Genomic DNA, 17,586 nt, shown 5'->3' with positions numbered 1-17,586 from the left:
GGGTTCGCGAGGACTTAGAGTGCTGGTAGTGGTTGGCGGACCCAACACTCTGGGTACCTCCGGGTACTTGGGGTTGGTTGAGGACTTGGTGAACAAACACTTGTTGTACACTCTCCGGATGTACTTCGGGTGTCACCTGTTGTCCGAGACCACTTGCATGGTTAGCAAGCGTTGTGGTCTAATGGCCCTACCGGGCAAACACTTTATGTTCGCGAGGACTTGGAGTGCTGGTAGTGGTTGGCGGACCCAACACTCTGGGTACCTCCGGGTACTTGGGGTTGGTTGAGAACTTGGTGAAGATACCCCTGTCACCTTGTTCGAGGCCACTTGCATGGTCGCAAGCGTTGTGATACAATGGCCCTACCGGGCAAACACTTTGGGTTCGCAAGGACTTGAAGTGCTGGTAGTGGTTGGCGGATCCAACACTCTGGGTACCTCCGGGTACTTGGGGTTGGTTGAGGACTTGGTGAACAAACACTTGATATACACTCTTCGGATGTACTTCGGGTATCGCCTGTTTTCCGAGACCACTTGCATGGTCAACGGTTGAGGTGGTGATGGCGGGTCGGTGCTGTAGGGTGCCGGCCTGTTGGCTGCCTTGGCCGGGTTGGTTGGTTAACACTTGATTGAGCTTGCACCCGAGGGTAATGGCACTTGAAGGTGGGTACCGGCCGGCTGACCTGGTGTGATGGTTGGTTGGTGAACACTTGGCGGTACTTGCACTTGGCTGTGCTTGGACTTGAAGGTGGGATCCGGCTGGCCTAGGCCATTGGTGGTTGGTTGGTTGGTTAGCCCTTAGCTGGGCTGGCTGGCTGGCTGGCCATCGGTGGTGTGGTGTGGTGTGTTGGGTGGTTGGTGAACACTTGGCGGTACTTGCACTTGGCTGTGCTTGGACTTGAAGGTGGGATCCGGCTGGCCTAGGCCATTGGTGGTTGGTTGGTGGGTTAGCCCTTAGCTGGGCTGGCTGGCTGGCTGGCCATCGGTGGTGTGGTGTGGTGTGGTGTGTGGAGTCGAGCATCGCGCGCCGTTGCCTTCTTCGGAGTGTTGTGGGTACGCAAGTGCTTGCAGTGCAAAGAGGTTGGTGATGGAGTGACATTGCCTTCACCATGGAGTTGCGGGTACTTAGGTACTTGCAAGGAGATGGTGGTATGGTGGTGTTGCGTGTGTGGTGTTCGATTAGAAAGATATAATTTCTAAGTCCGGATTAGTGCTGTCAGTGGGGCCGCCGCTAACAGGTCCTGCACGGCCACCGTGGGGCTTGACTTGGCGCTATTCCGGACTTGGGGCGATCACGATGTCCCCGTGCGGGACTTAGAAGATGGAAGAACACAAGTACCCTTATCCCATTACTTGTGAGCGATTGGCATACGTTACCACATGAAGAGAAAAATTGGCTAAGTCCAGGATCCATATTATATGAACAGAAAAATCGGCTAAGTCCCGGATCCATATTATATGAAGGGAAAAATCGGCTAAGTCCCGGATCCATATTATATGAAGAGAAAAATCGGCTAAGTCCAGGATCCATATATAATAACCTAATAATCGGCTAAGTCCCGGATCCATATTATATGAAGAGAAAAATCGGCTAAGTCCAGGATCCATATATAATAACCTAGTAATCGGCTAAGTCCAGGATCCATATTATATGAAGAGAAAAATCGGCTAAGTCCAGGATCCATATATAATAACCTAATAATCGGCTAAGTCCAGGATCCATATTATATGAAGAGAAAAATCGGCTAAGTCCGAGATTGGGTCTGTCGGAAATACACTATCAAGTTACCACACAAGCAAGCAAGATGGCCTTATGATGGATCCATATGATATGAAGAGAAAAATCGGCTAAGTCCGAGATTGGGTCGGTCGGAAATCCACTATCAAGTTACCACACAAGTAAGCAAGATGGCCATATGATGGATCCATATGATATGAAGCGAAAAATCGGCTAAGTCCAGGATCCATATGATATGAAGAGAAAAATCGGCTAAGTCCGAGATTGGGTCTGTCAGAAATACACTTCCAAGTTACCACACAAGCAAGCAAGATGGCCTAGGGATGGATCCATATGATATGAAGAGAAAAATCGGCTAAGTCCGAGATTGGGTCTGTCAGAAATACACTTCCAAGTTACCACACAAGCAAGCAAGATGGCCTATTGAAGGATCCATATAATATGAAGAGAAAAATCGGCTAAGTCCGAGATTGGGTCTGTCAGAAATACACTTCCAAGTTACCACACAAGCAAGCAAGATGGCCTAGTGATGGATCCATATGATATGAAGAGAAAAATCGGCTAAGTCCAAGATTGGGTCTGTCAGAAATACACTATCAAGTTACCACACAAGCAAGCAAGATGGCCTAGTGATGGATCCATATAATATGAAGAGAAAAATCGGCTAAGTCCGAGATTGGGTCTGTCGGAAATACACTTTCAAGTTACCACACAAGCAAGCAAGTTACCACATGAAGAGAAAGCCGGCAAAGTCCGGGGATGTTACCACATGAACTGGAAAATGGGCAAAAACCTACCTTCACAGGCAACGTGAATAAGTCAGGCTGTAGACATCGGATCGACAAGCCAAAGACTGATATGGAAAGGAAATGAGTAGTACTAGCTTTCCTGAGAGTTGCAGAGCTTAGACTGCATATGAACGAAAGTTATTAAGCGTCAAAGTCAGAGAAGTTACCCAAAGGAACACAAGTTCCAACTTAGAGCATGTATACCGCCTAGACGGTTAGAGGTACGGCCAGGCTGAGGAATAAGGAAATGTTGGCCAACATGTTCCCTAACTATCCCCCGAAGACCGCAAAGCAATCCAACATCAACCAAGAAAGTTATAGCCCGATCAAGGAAACACCTACTTTGCACCGATATTGCACCAAATACATGTACCAAGCACCTTCGGTTGCATACCTGCAGGGGCTTACCATAGTAGGCCATGGAAGACCGATATACCGAACATAATCACTTTCTATCTCCTCGGGTGTTTGAGATAGCGCTTTGCGGTACAAGAACGAAAGTTAGACTATATCTTGGTGCATCTTTTTGCCCAAGATCACAAGACCCTATCTACCAAGGCAAGAAAGTTGTGTGGGGACAAAATGTCCAAAAGTGCCCAAAGTGGCACACTTGAACCATATATTCGAGAAAAACACAAGTGTGGGCCCGAGCTAGCAAGTTGAAATGTTCTGACCGTCAGTAGCCCTAGTTGAGGTGCACTTATCATTATATGAGGCCAACGTGCCAGCTAGTCTCTAAAGGGGCGATATGGGTGTTCCAAGGTTTGTACCCAATTGAGGAAAAAACAGGGTAAGGTACGGTGTACCGCGAATAACTCGGGCTATAGATGTCCGATCGATGAGTTTGGCATATGTATGGAAAGGTCTCGTCGAGACCTAACTACCCTGAAAGTATGAAGGCAAAGACTTGAATGACCGGGAAGTTATTAAGTGCACAAGTGGTAAAGTTGCACCAAAGTCCATGTTACCCGAAGTGGTACATGAACACCCAATATTCGACCAAAACACAAGTTTAGAGACGAGCTAGCGAGCTACATTGTTCAGACCGTCAGTAGCCCGCATCAAGACACGCATTTCATTATATTGAGCCTAGCCGCTAGCTCGACTCGAAGTCGGTCATATGGTTGGTTGATGGTTTGGACCGACCACGTGGTGTACCAAGGTGATGTACCTTTCATGAATTAAAACTCTGGCTGTATGGCTTTGAGCGACAAGCTAAGGTGTGATTTGGAATAGTCTTGAGTGGGACTATTTAGGAAAAATGCGAACAAAAAATCACAAAGTCCTTGGGCGAAGCTATTAGCGAAACATAGAGCAAATTGGTACCAAAAACTATGGAAATGGGACTTGAGTCAAAAATAACCGCAAGTTGGAGAAGAGATAGCAAGCTTGCGTAGAACATTTATAACTAGTGCGTGGTGTGACCAACAAAAATGTGTATGGGGTCAAGGCGCTGGCTGGCCTCCAAAGTGGTGATATGGGCGATTCAAAGTTTGTACCCAAGTATGAACAAGTATGGTGAAAACAGGGTAAGGTACCAAGTACCACGAATAACTCGGGCTGTAGATGGCCGAGCAAGACAAATGGCATACCGTTAGAAAGGTCTTGGGGAGACCTATCTATCCTGAAAGTTTCATGAGGCTGAGTTGAAAGACCATGGAGATATAAGGTGATGATGGGCCGATTCGGGGACCAAGTCGCAGGAAATGGCACTTGGTCAAAATCACCCTTGGAAGGTGAATACCGGCTTACCGGTAAGAGATAGCGACTTGGCGTAGAATATTCATAAGTTGGGCGTGTAAAGACGCAACTTTCATTATATGGGGGCAACCCGGTCAGGGTGCTCCAAGTCGGTCGTTTGGTCGGTTTATGGTTTGGGCCGACCATGTGGTGTACCAAGAAGAGGTACCTTTCATGAATTATAACTCGGTCAGTTTGCCACCGAGCGACAAGTTGCGATGTGATTTGGAATGGTCTTGAGTGGGACTATCAAGCAAAAATACAAATAGAAAATCAGCTTGTCCATGGCCGAAGCTATTAGTGAAACATATAGCAAAATGGGTCCAAAAACGAATGAAATGGGACTTGGACCAAGAATAACGGCAAGTTGGAGAAGAGATAGCAAGTTGACGTAGAACATTTATATTTTGGGCATAGTATGACCAACAAAAAAGTATTTGGGGCCAAGGTGCTGGCTGGCCTCCAAAGTGGAGATATGGGCGATACAAAGTTTGTACCCAAGTACGAACAAGTATGGAAAAAACAGGGTAAGGTACCAAGTACCATTAATAACTTCGGCTGTATATGGCCGAGCGAGGCAAACGGCTCACCGTTGGAAAGGTCTCGGGGAGACCTATCTACCCTGAAAGTTTCATGAGGCTGAGTTGAAAGACCACGGAGATATTAGGTGATGATGGTCGTATTCGGGGACCAAGTCGCAGGAAATGGCACTTGACCAAAATCCCCCTTGGAAGGTGAATACCGGCTTACCGGTAAGAGATAGCGACTTGGCGTAGAATATTCATAAGTTGGGCGTGTAGAGACGCAACTTTCATTATATGGGGCCAACCCGGTCAGGGTGCTCCAAGTCGGTCGTTTGGTCGGTTTATGGTTTGGGCCGACCACGTGGTGTACCAAGTTGAGGTACCTTTCATGAATTATAACTCGGTCAGTTTGCCACCGAGCGACAAGCTGCGGTGTGTTTTGGAATGGTCTTGAGTGGGACTATCAAGGAAAAATACAAATAGAAAATCAGCTTGTCCATGGCCGAAGCTATTAGTGAAACATATAGCAAAATGGGTCCAAAAACGAATGAAATGGGACTTGGACCAAGAATAACGGCAAGTTGGAGAAGAGATAGCAAGTTGGCGTAGAACAATTATATTTGGTGCATGGTATGACCAACAAAAAAGTATATGAGGCCAAGGTGCTGGCTGGCCTCCAAAGTGGAGATATGGGCGATCCAAAGTTTGTACCCAAGTATGGCAAAAACTGGTAGAGGTACCTTTCATGAATTACTGCTCAGGCTGTATGGCACTTAGCGGGACGCTTGGCTCTGGTATGGAATAGTCTTGAGTGGGACTATCAAGGAAAAATACGAACAAAAAATCACCATGTCCACGGACGAAGGTATTAGCGAAACTTAGAGCGCAATTGCGACCAAGTCGCTGGAAATGGCCCTTGGACCAAGTATACCGTCAAGGCGGTACGAGATAGCGAGTTGACGTGGAATATTTATAAGTTTGCCTCCACGAGACGAAAGTTTAGTTATATGGGGCCAACCCGCTCAGGGTTGTCCAAGTCGGTCATATGGCTGATCGAAATTTTCGACCAAGTACTGAGAAAACAGGGTAAGGTACCGTGTACCTCGAATAACTTTGGCTGTAGATGTCCGAGCGAGGCAAACGGCATAGCGTTGGAAAGGTCTTGAGGTGTTCTAGGCACCCTGAAAGTTTGAAAAGGCTATCTGGAAAACTCGTGGAGATATTAGAGAAACATTGGGCCCAAAAGATACCAAGTCGCAGGAAATGGGCCCTCCAAGAACACCCTAAAATCCCAATTACGGCTAAGTTGCAGGCCAGCTAGCGAAATGAAATGTTCTAGGCATAACTAGAACACGTTAATGCGCAACTTTTTGAATCAGAACTTTTTTCGATATCTGGCCCCCAAAGGGGGGATATGGGCGATCAAAGGATTTTTTCAAGTTTCGGTACTTTTTACGGTATCGCTCATAGCTCCGGCTGTATGCAAGCAAATGACAATCTAAGACATGATTTGGAAAGGTATTGAGCAGTACTAACTTACGTTAGAACACAGCGAAGCGCTATCGGTTCATGGCAAGGCCGATATAAGCAGTCAAAGATGAAAAATGTTGACAAAATGAACAAAAATTACCTTGGTACGCGAATAGCGGCCAGGGATGAAGAGGTACGAAGGTGGTGTAGAAGAATTATAATTAGGGCTTGGTACGCTCAAAAAGTTTGCCGAAGACCGCAAAGCGCTCAGACCCATAGAAAGTGGCCATTTGGGCCGAACAGTGCGTGCAAAGAGGTGAAAATGCAAAAATTGCACTTTGGGGGGCGATTTGCGGGGGGAAGGAGGGGTCGGAGGGCAAAATGTCCCTTGACCAAAAAGTCTTATCTCGTCGAGATCTACAACATTGCCGAAGACCGCAAAGCGCTAGCTCGCAATCGAAAAATCGAGAATTTGAAAATTTTCTAAGTCTTGGGCTCCCTAAGGAAAAGTTTCAAAAATCACGTTTGTCCCCAATTTTGAAGGGGAAGGAGTCGGTTCCGGGGCATGGTGTCTTCGGCAAAAAGTCTTATCTTTTTGCGTACTTTCGACTAGTTCAATAAAAATTTTTGACCCAAAATTTGTTCGGCGGACCCCTAGGTCGAAAAACCCGAAAAAAGTCGAAAAAAGTCGAAAATGTCGAAAAATGAGAAAACCTCATATTCGGACTCTACACGAGCCCCAGATATTGAAAAGTGAAATCCGCGGTCGATTTGGAACAAAAAATTTACCTAGGCAAAGTTGTATGGAGGTAGGGACCCCTGAGAAAAAAGTTTGGTCCCGAGGCTCCTTGGACCACCAAGTCCCTAGGTCGGACCAAAATCGGAAAAAATCCGACCAAAGTCGAAAGTGTCGAAAATTTTAAAAAACCCCTTTTGGGGCCCTATGGCCTCCCTAGATAATGAAAAGTGAGGTCCGCGGCCGATCCGGAAGAAAAACTTGACCTAGGCAAACTTGTATGACGGTGGGGACCCAAAAAAATTTCGATGAGTGTAGTTTAGACAGGCCGGAAAATGTATCGGTGGTCCGTATCAAGGGACGTCTTTTAGTTCCATGGGGTGGTGGTCGTCGAACAAAGTCGCCTAGGTCGACCACCAGAAAGACCAGTCGTGTTGTAATGGATGTTTTGACCACTTTACTAGGGAAACCTAGTAGGTCGAAGCAAATTTGGGGTTCGAGATGAGTTGGTGAAAGTTGGTCCAACCTAGGTGTGCTTGGTGGAGGTTGACCATGAAAGTAGAGCATGATGGGAATGACCATAACTTTGGTTCTAGATGTCGGATCGGTACACTTTCGGCAGTTTTGGAAAGGTGAAGGCCTGCTCTAGCTATGTTTCCTACCAAGCTGAGCGCCTACTAGTGACCCGGAGGAGGTATTAAGGGTCAAAGGCAAAAAGGGGTACCCTAAAGTGCGTGTGACCAAGAAAATGGGAAAAACGGTATCGCCTATAGCTCAGGCTGTATGGCTCGGATCGGAAAGCTTGGATATGCGTTGGAAAGGTCTTGACGAGCGCTAGCTATGTGTCCTACCAAGCGAAGCGCTAGGTGTTGAGCAAGTCGGTCATATTAGAGGGCAAAGGTGAAAAATGGTGGTTTAGAGGCGAAAATTCACCTTATGATCGAAAATAGCGGGCGAACGATAAGAGCTACGAACACGGCGTAGAACAATCATAAGTACGTTACCACAAGACCTAACTTTGGCCAATATAGAGCGAGAAGATCGGAGGTACCCATCAGGGTGATATGGCTGGTTCAAAGTTGGACCAAAACGAGACTTGAGAAATGGATTGAAACACGGTATCGCGAATAACTCAGGCTGTATGGAACGGATCGACAAGCTAAGATCAGTGTTGGAAAGGTCGAACTGAGCGCTAACTATAATCCCGAACAACCGAAGCGCTAAGTGTTGAGCAAAACTGAGTTATTAAGCGACAAAGTCGAAAAATAATACCAAAAGTGCCAAAAATCACACAAGACCAAGAATACCGAGCAGGCGGTAAGAGATAGCGGGTTGACGTAGAATACTTAAAAGTTTGCCTCTACGAGACCTAAAAGTCGGCCATAGAAAGCGAGAAGATTGGACCACTCTGGAAGGGTGATACGAGTGGTCAAAAATTGGCAAAAATGAAACATGGCTAAAATGGATTTGACTTGTGCACCATGTAGCTCCGGCTGTATGGCATGGATTGTAGAGCTAGGATATGTTTTGGAAAGGTAACACCCAGCGCTAGATACGACTAGAAGAAAGCAAAGCGCTAACTAGCATGATTTGGAAGTTATTAAGCGTCAAAGTCGAAAAATGTTACCAAAATTGAAACTCGAGTACATTGGGCCAAAAAGTACAAGTTGTGAAATTTGGACTTACGAGTAAAATACCGAGCAGGCGGTAAGAGATAGAGACTTGGTGTAGAACAATGATAAGTTGGGCATGTTATAACCTATATTTGGCCCGAACATAGTCTCGAGATCGGTGGTACCTAAAAGGGTGGTACAGGTGTTAGATGGTTTTCCCAGAGCATAAGCTCCACATGATATGGAAAACGGGAAACATCATAACTTCGGCTGTATGGCATGGAATGGAACGAACAAGGTATCGATGGAAAGAGAAAAGGTAGCGCTAACTATAATTCCTACCAAGCAAAGCGCTAGCATGTGACCGTTCGGGTGTTATTGTGAGTCAAAGACAGAAATTGTTACCACGAGAGGCGAAAATCCGGCTAAGTCCAAAAATACCGGGCTGGCGGTAAGAGATACGGCTTGGCCGTAGAACATTTATAAGTTGGCCAAGACAAGACCTAAGTTTCGTCCATAGACGACAAGAAGATCGAAGATACCTGAAGGTGAGATATGGGCGTCCCAAAGTGGGCCTTTGAAAAAGTGACAAACTTCCCTTATAACAGCATACACCAAATATCTCTGGCTCTATGGCACCGAATAAGAAGTTAAGCTCAGCGATAGAAAGGTGATAGTCAGCGCTAAATATCATACGAACAGAGTGAAGCGCTAAAGGGAAAGGATCTTGGTGATATAAGGTGACAAAGTCGAGAAAAGTTGCCTCAAAATCATGAAAAATGTGAAAAAATGGCTAAGTCCCGGGTGCCTTAAGGGCAGGTTGATCGAATGTACCGAGCTGGCGGTACGAGATAGAGACTTGGTGTAGAACAATTATATGTTTGGCATGGCAAGACCTACATTTGGTCAATGCAAAGTGAGAAGATCAAAGAAACCCGTAAGGGTGATATTGGTGTCCAAAGGTAAAAAGCACTAAGTCAAGAAGTCAGTATGCGATGAAACACGGACCAAGAGTACCAAGCAATTGGTGCAAGTTAGAGCCTTAATGGTTCAAGATAGAGACTTGGTGTAGAACAATTATAAGTTTGGCATAGCAAGACCTACATTTGGTCAATACATGGTGCGAAGATCAAAGATACCCGTAAGGGTGATATTGGTGTCCAAAGGTAAAAAACACTAAGTCTTGGGAAACTTATATGAAGAAAAAGGACCCTGATGGGTCATATGGAATTGATCGAAAAATCGGCTAAGTCCCAAAATGATGATGTCAGAACTACACTCATGTGTTACCACACCAAGCAAGGCAAACTTATATGAAGCAAAAGACCCTGATGGGTCATATGGTATTTTACGAAAAATCGGCTAAGTCCCAAAATGACGATGTCAGAACTACACTCATGTGTTACCACACCAAGCAAGGCAAACTTATATGAAGCAAAGGACCCTGATGGGTCATATGGTATTTTACGAAAAATCGGCTAAGTCCCAAAATGGGGATGTCAGAACTACACTCATGTGTTACCACACCAAGCAAGGCAAACTTATATGAAGCAAAGGACCCTGATGGGTCATATGGTATTTTACGAAAAATCGGCTAAGTCCCAAAATGATGATGTCAGAACTACACTCAAATGTTACCACACCAAGCAAGGCAAACTTATATGAAGGAAAGGACCCTGACGGGTCATATGGTATTTAACGAAAAATCGGCTAAGTCCCAAAATGGGGATGTCAGAACTACACTCAAATGTTACCACACCAAGCAAGGCAAACTTATATGAAGCAAAGGACCCTGATGGGTCATATGGTATTTTACGAAAAATCGGCTAAGTCCCAAAATGGGGATGTCAGAACTACACTCATGTGTTACCACACCAAGCAAGGCAAACTTATATGAAGCAAAGGACCCTGATGGGTCATATGGTATTTTACGAAAAATCGGCTAAGTCCCAAAATGGGGATGTCAGAACTACACTCATGTGTTACCACACCAAGCAAGGCAAACTTATATGAAGCAAAGGACCCTGATGGGTCATATGGTATTTTACGAAAAATCGGCTAAGTCCCAAAATGGGGATGTCAGAACTACACTCATGTGTTACCACATCAAGCAAGGCAAACTTATATGAAGGAAAGGACCCTGATGGGTCATATGGTATTTTACGAAAAATCGGCTAAGTCCCAAAATGGGGATGTCAGAACTACACTCAAATGTTACCACACCAAGCAAGGCAAACTTATATGAAGGAAAGGACCCTGATGGGTCATATGGTATTTTACGAAAAATCGGCTAAGTCCCAAAATGGGGATGTCAGAACTACACTCATGTGTTACCACACCAAGCAAGGCAAACTTATATGAAGCAAAGGACCCTGATGGGTCATATGGTATTTTACGAAAAATCGGCTAAGTCCCAAAATGGGGATGTCAGAACTACACTCATGTGTTACCACATCAAGCAAGGCAAACTTATATGAAGGAAAGGACCCTGATGGGTCATATGGTATTTTACGAAAAATCGGCTAAGTCCCAAAATGGGGATGTCAGAACTACACTCAAATGTTACCACACCAAGCAAGGCAAACTTATATGAAGGAAAATACCCTGATGGGTCATATGGTATTTTACGAAAAATCGGCTAAGTCCCAAAATGGGGATGTCAGAACTACACTCAAATGTTACCACACCAAGCAAGGCAAACTTATATGAAGGAAAGGACCCTGATGGGTCATATGGTATGGATCGAAAAATCGGCTAAGTCCCAAAATGGGGATGTCAGAACTACACTCATGTGTTACCACACCAAGCAAGGCAAACTTATATGAAGCAAAGGACCCTGATGGGTCATATGGTATTTTACGAAAAATCGGCTAAGTCCCAAAATGGGGATGTCAGAACTACACTCATGTGTTACCACATCAAGCAAGGCAAACTTATATGAAGGAAAGGACCCTGATGGGTCATATGGTATTTTACGAAAAATCGGCTAAGTCCCAAAATGGGGATGTCAGAACTACACTCAAATGTTACCACACCAAGCAAGGCAAACTTATATGAAGGAAAATACCCTGATGGGTCATATGGTATTTTACGAAAAATCGGCTAAGTCCCAAAATGGGGATGTCAGAACTACACTCAAATGTTACCACACCAAGCAAGGCAAACTTATATGAAGGAAAGGACCCTGATGGGTCATATGGTATGGATCGAAAAATCGGCTAAGTCCCAAAATGGGGATGTCAGAACTACACTCAAATGTTACCACACCAAGCAAGGCAAACTTATATGAAGGCAAGGACCCTGATGGGTCATATGGTATTTTACGAAAAATCGGCTAAGTCCCAAAATGGGGATGTCAGAACTACACTCAAATGTTACCACACCAAGCAAGGCAAACTTATATGAAGCAAAGGACCCTGATGGGTCATATGGTATTGATTGAAAAATCGGCTAAGTCCCAAAATGGGGATGTCAGAACTACACTCAAATGTTACCACACCAAGCAAGGCAAACTTATATGAAGCAAAGGACCCATATGGGTCATATGGTATTTTACGAAAAATCGGCTAAGTCCCAAAATGATGATGTCAGAACTACACTCAAATGTTACCATACCAAGCAAGGCAAACTTATATGAAGGAAAGGACCCATATGGGTCATATGGTATTTTACGAAAAATCGGCTAAGTCCCAAAATTGGGATGTCAGAACTACACTATAAAGTTACCACATCAAGCAAGGCAAAGTACCTAGGTGAACCCTAGGAAGAAACACGGACCAAGTCAGATGGCCTAAGTCAAGAGTATAAGTGACCTAGGCAAAGTTGTATGGCGCTGAGGACCCTGAAAAATCGGGTTAGTGTAGTTAAGACAGGGGAGGTTTCAGGGTCGGCTGGACCTCCTTATTTCGGGTTTTGGCCTCCTCAAGAAGACAGACCTAGGCGAATTGCCTAGGGTGAAACTGCGAAGACCAATCGAATAGTAAGACAAGTTTTGACCGATCGCCCTAGGCAAGCTTGTATGAAGAAAGGGACCCTTAGGGTCATATGGAAATTCATGAAAAATCGGCTAAGTCCCAAAATTGGGATGTCAGAACTACACTAAAAAGTTACCACATCAAGCAAGGCAAAGTACCTAGGTGAACCCTAGGAAGAAACACGGACCAAGTCAGATGGCCTAAGTCAAGAGTATAAGTGACCTAGGCAAAGTTGTATGGCGCTGAGGACCCTGAAAAATCGGGTTAGTGTAGTTAAGACAGGGGAGGTTTCAGGGTCGGCCAGACCTCCTTATTTCGGGTTTTGGCCTCCTCAAGAAGACAGACCTAGGCGAATTGCCTAGGGTGAAACTGCGAAGACCAATCGAATAGTAAGACAAGTTTTGACCGATCGCCCTAGGCAAGCTTGTATGAAGAAAGGGACCCTATGGGTCATATGGAAATTCATGAAAAATCGGCTAAGTCCCAAAATTGGGATGTCAGAACTACACTATAAAGTTACCACATTAGCAAGGCAGACTTGTATGAAGAACGGGACCCAGGTGAAAGTAGCAAATATCCCAAACCGAACATGTATATTATACACACAAGAGTACGAACATAAAGGAACACGGACCAAGCGTGCCGAGAGAATCGGTACTATAGAGCCCTCGTGGTTCTACACAAAGACTTTATGTTAGGGGTTCAAGCCCCATAGTACTCAAACGGTGACAGTAGCAAATATCCCAAACCGAACATGAATATTATACACACAAGAGTACGAACATAAAGGAACACGGACCAAGCGTGCCGAGAGAATCGGTACTATAGAGCCCTCGTGGTTCTACACAAAGACTTTATGTTAGGGGTTCAAGCCCCATAGTACTCAAACGGTGACAGTAGCAAATATCCAAAAACGAACTGGAATTTACATTCTGTTGGTCATGCGGTCGTCCAAAGGGGTCTAGTATCCTGGGATGACAAGCATCACGGGCACAGTCTCGTATCAAAACAGTCGAAGAGGCCCGCGAAAGCTTGCTTTCCATGGCTATGCGATGCACAAATTGAGTTTCTCCGTAGTTATACACAGCGCACAGGTGAAAGTAGCAAATATCCCAAATCGAACATGAATTTTATACACACAAGAGTACAAACATAAAGGAACACGGACCAAGCGTACCGAGAGAATCGGTACTAGAGCCCTTGTGGTTCTACATTGAGAGCCCTCGTGGTTCTACATAGATACTTTATGTTAGGGGTTCCAACCCCATAGTACTAGAACGGTGGAAGTAGCAAATAAACCGAACGTGGAATTTACTTTCTGATGGTCATGCGGTCGTCCAAAGGGGTCTAGTATCCTGGGATGACAAGCATCACGGGCACAGCTCGTATCAAAACAGTCGAAGAGGCCCGCGAAAGCTTGCTTTCCATGGCTATGCGATGCACAAATTGAGTTTACTCACCGTAGTATAAAACGAACGAACCGAACCTATCCGAGTAGGGATAATGGGCGCAGTAACATACTTCTGTGACCCAGCGAGAGTTGAACGAGGTGACATGAACTGTCAGTGGCTTATATCAGATGGGATACATACATGAGATTGCTTTCAAATCTACACTCGAAAACCTAACCAAGTAAAAGCGAACGTGGGGAGGATTCGAAACTGGTAACGAAATCTTAAGCTGGAAAGAGTCATCACTATGGATACATATTATGCGAAACCAATCAAGTGCTCATTACTGATCCAAAACCGAAGAGCACTAGTGAACACCTTAATCTCACCCTAGTTCACATCCAAGTGATCGACCACGTGTGTGAAGCAAAGACCAATCGAATTCCTCAATGGACCGAACACTATGAACAAATGGCCAAAAACGTTATAACTATCCAAACATACTACTATCTAGCGAAAGTCATCACGATGGAACCATACCATGATCTTTAACCTATAGCGCTCACCATATTCCTACCCAGAGTGCAAGTGAACAGATTGCCCACCCTTACCCAGTTCACAACCACGTGATCGACTAACATACCGAGGTTACCACAAGTCAAAGTTATACGTTTACAAGCGCAAGACCAATCGAAAACCCCGAAAGCAATCTCGACCCAAAATGTATTATCCGTGAGTGTAGTCGAGTCTCGTACTCGTCATCTGTAATCGTCGGATAGAATATCCAGTACACGGTTGTCTTTCCAAATGAAATCTACATACAGAACTCGCTCTTGGCAAATGGGTGGCAATGGCGCAATCAGGAGCGAGTTCCCGTCCGGGTGCCAAGTGATTGGCAAATGTCTGGGGGAAAGCAACCATATATTGATTTGTCTGTTAGTGTACTGGGTGTTTGAGGTATGTAGTATCCACGCTTGGTTGGGTGTGTCAGAGGACCATGGATGCGTTCACAACCCCAATTGGGGTACATCGGGAATGATTTTGTGGAACCGATGTGCCCGGCACACACTAAGTTTTGTTGCAAGTTAATAGTGTGCCATGTCCGGGGGGGTTGTGATTAAACTCTGGTGAATTGCGTACTGTGGTGATTGGGGTATGAAAGCCCCGCAGTTGCAATGATCGGACGCGCCTAGCGTGTCCTTTAGTTGATGGTAGGGAAATGAAGGCCCTTGTCAGCTCACCTAAGTATTCATGGAAGTTTGGCATAAGGTCGCTGTGGTAGGGGTATGAAGGCCCCGTCAGCGCATGCACAATCGGGCGCACGTGCGCTTAGCGGAGTCGAATGCCGCTCAAGTGCCTGTCCGGTGCATCGGGTGTGTGTGATACGAGGGCAATGAGGTTCGCACGGGGGCTCGCCTCCCGTGTGCTACCGGACTTGACAACATATAGAACGTGGTGTTTGCTCCTCCGGGTGCAATGGGACAATGAACATTCGAACGCAAAGTCGGAATTCTGGTTGATCCTACCAGTAATATACGCTCGTCTCAAAGGTTAAGCCATGCATGTCTAAGTACAAACAGATTTAATGTGAAACCGCATAAGGCTCAGTATAACAGCTATAATTTACGAGATCATCAACCTAGTTACTTGGATAACTGTGGAAAATCTAGAGCTAATACATGCAACATGCCAGGACCCTCGCGGGAACTGGTGCACTTATTAGTCAAACCAATCGCGGGTTCTCCGTGTCATTGAGTTGAAGTCTGGATAATGATGCTGATCGTATGGTCTCGCACCGACGACAGATCTCGCAAATATCTGCCCTATCAACTATGGATGGTAGTATAGAGGACTACCATGGTTGCAACGGGTAACGGGGAATCAGGGTTCGATTCCGGAGAGGGAGCCTGAGAAATGGCTACCACATCCAAGGAAGGCAGCAGGCGCGTAAATTACCCAATCCCGGGACGGGGAGGTAGTGACGAGAAATAACAATATGAAACTCTTTAATGATGTTTCATAATTGGAATGAGTAGAGCATAAATCCTTCTACGAGGATCAAGTGGAGGGCAAGTCTGGTGCCAGCAGCCGCGGTAATTCCAGCTCCACTAGCGTATATTAAAATTGTTGCGGTTAAAACGTTCGAAGTTGATACTTGTCCAACACAGTCCGGCTCCGCCGACCCGGTCAACCCGTGGTCGGTGGGCCAAGTCGGAATCTGGTTGCGACTCAATGGTGTGGTAGGGCACCAAGTCTGTGTCATGGTGTGCCCTTCAACGGGTGCAAGTGTAACATAGAGCTCGACCGCTCACGTTTACCTTGAAAAAATTAGAGTGCTTAAAGCAGGGTGCCCAAACGCCCTAGAATAATCTTGCATGGAATAATGGAATACGACCTTGGTCTAATCTTTCATTGGTTTGTACTCAGACCGGAGGTAATGATTAACAGAAGTAGTTGGGGACACTAGTATTACGGCGCGAGAGGTGAAATTCGTAGACCGTCGTAAGACTAACTAAAGCGAAGGCATTTGTCAAGGATGCTTTCTTTAATCAAGAACGAAAGTTAGAGGATCGAAGGCGATTAGATACCGCCCTAGTTCTAACCGTAAACGATGCCAACTAGCAATTGGGAGACGCTACAACCAGGTGCTCTCAGTAGCTTCCGGGAAACCAAAGTCAGGTTCCGGGGGAAGTATGGTTGCAAAGTTGAAACTTAAAGGAATTGACGGAAGGGCACCACAATGAAATGGAGCTTGCGGTTCAATTTGACTCAACACGGGAAAACTTACCAGGTCCGAACTTATGGAGGTGAGACAGATTAATAGCTCTTTCTCAAATTTAAGGGTAGTGGTGCATGGCCGTTCTTAGTTCGTGGATTGATTTGTCTGGTTAATTCCGATAACGAACGTGACTCACATATGCTAACTAGAACGCAGTCAGCGTTAATGCGTCGATGCCGATTGGAACGGGTTAGGACCTTTCGGTGGAGTATGACCTGACACCTTCGCTGTTCGTGTGCGCAAGTGCACTTACGGTACGCTGCTTAGCAGGACAATTTGTGTTTAGCAAAATGAGATCGAGCGATAACAGGTCCGTGATGCCCTTAGATGTTCTGGGCTACACGCGTGCTACAATGTGGGTAGCAGCGTGTCTCCTATTCCGAGAGGAACGGGAAATCACTCAAATACTCACTTAGTAGGGATTATGGATTGCAATGGTCCATATGAACTCGGAACTTCTAGTAAGTGCTGGTCATCAGCCAGCGTTGAATACGTCCCTGCCCTTTGTACACACCGCCCGTCGCTACTACCGATGGATTATTTAGTGAGGTCTTTGGAGATGATCGTTCGCTGGATCCTCGTGAACCGCGTCTGCTTTATCGAAGTTGACCGAACTTGATGATTTAGAGGAAGTAAAAGTCGTAACAAGGTTTCCGTAGGTGAACCTGCGGAAGGATCATTAGTGGCCAAGTGATCCTTCCAGAAGTCCGAACCTGCGGGTTGAGACTTCGGCACAAGTTGCCATATGATAATTGACGAAACACTATAGAAGTCCGAACCTGCGGGTTGAGACTTCGGCACAAGTTGCCATATGATAATTGACGAAACACTATAGA

Source organism: Anopheles ziemanni, unplaced genomic scaffold, assembly GCF_943734765.1.
Source record: "Anopheles ziemanni unplaced genomic scaffold, idAnoZiCoDA_A2_x.2 scaffold_41_ctg1, whole genome shotgun sequence".
In the NCBI taxonomy this organism is placed as follows: domain Eukaryota; kingdom Metazoa; phylum Arthropoda; class Insecta; order Diptera; family Culicidae; genus Anopheles; species Anopheles ziemanni.
This window is presented reverse-complemented; position numbering follows the sequence as displayed.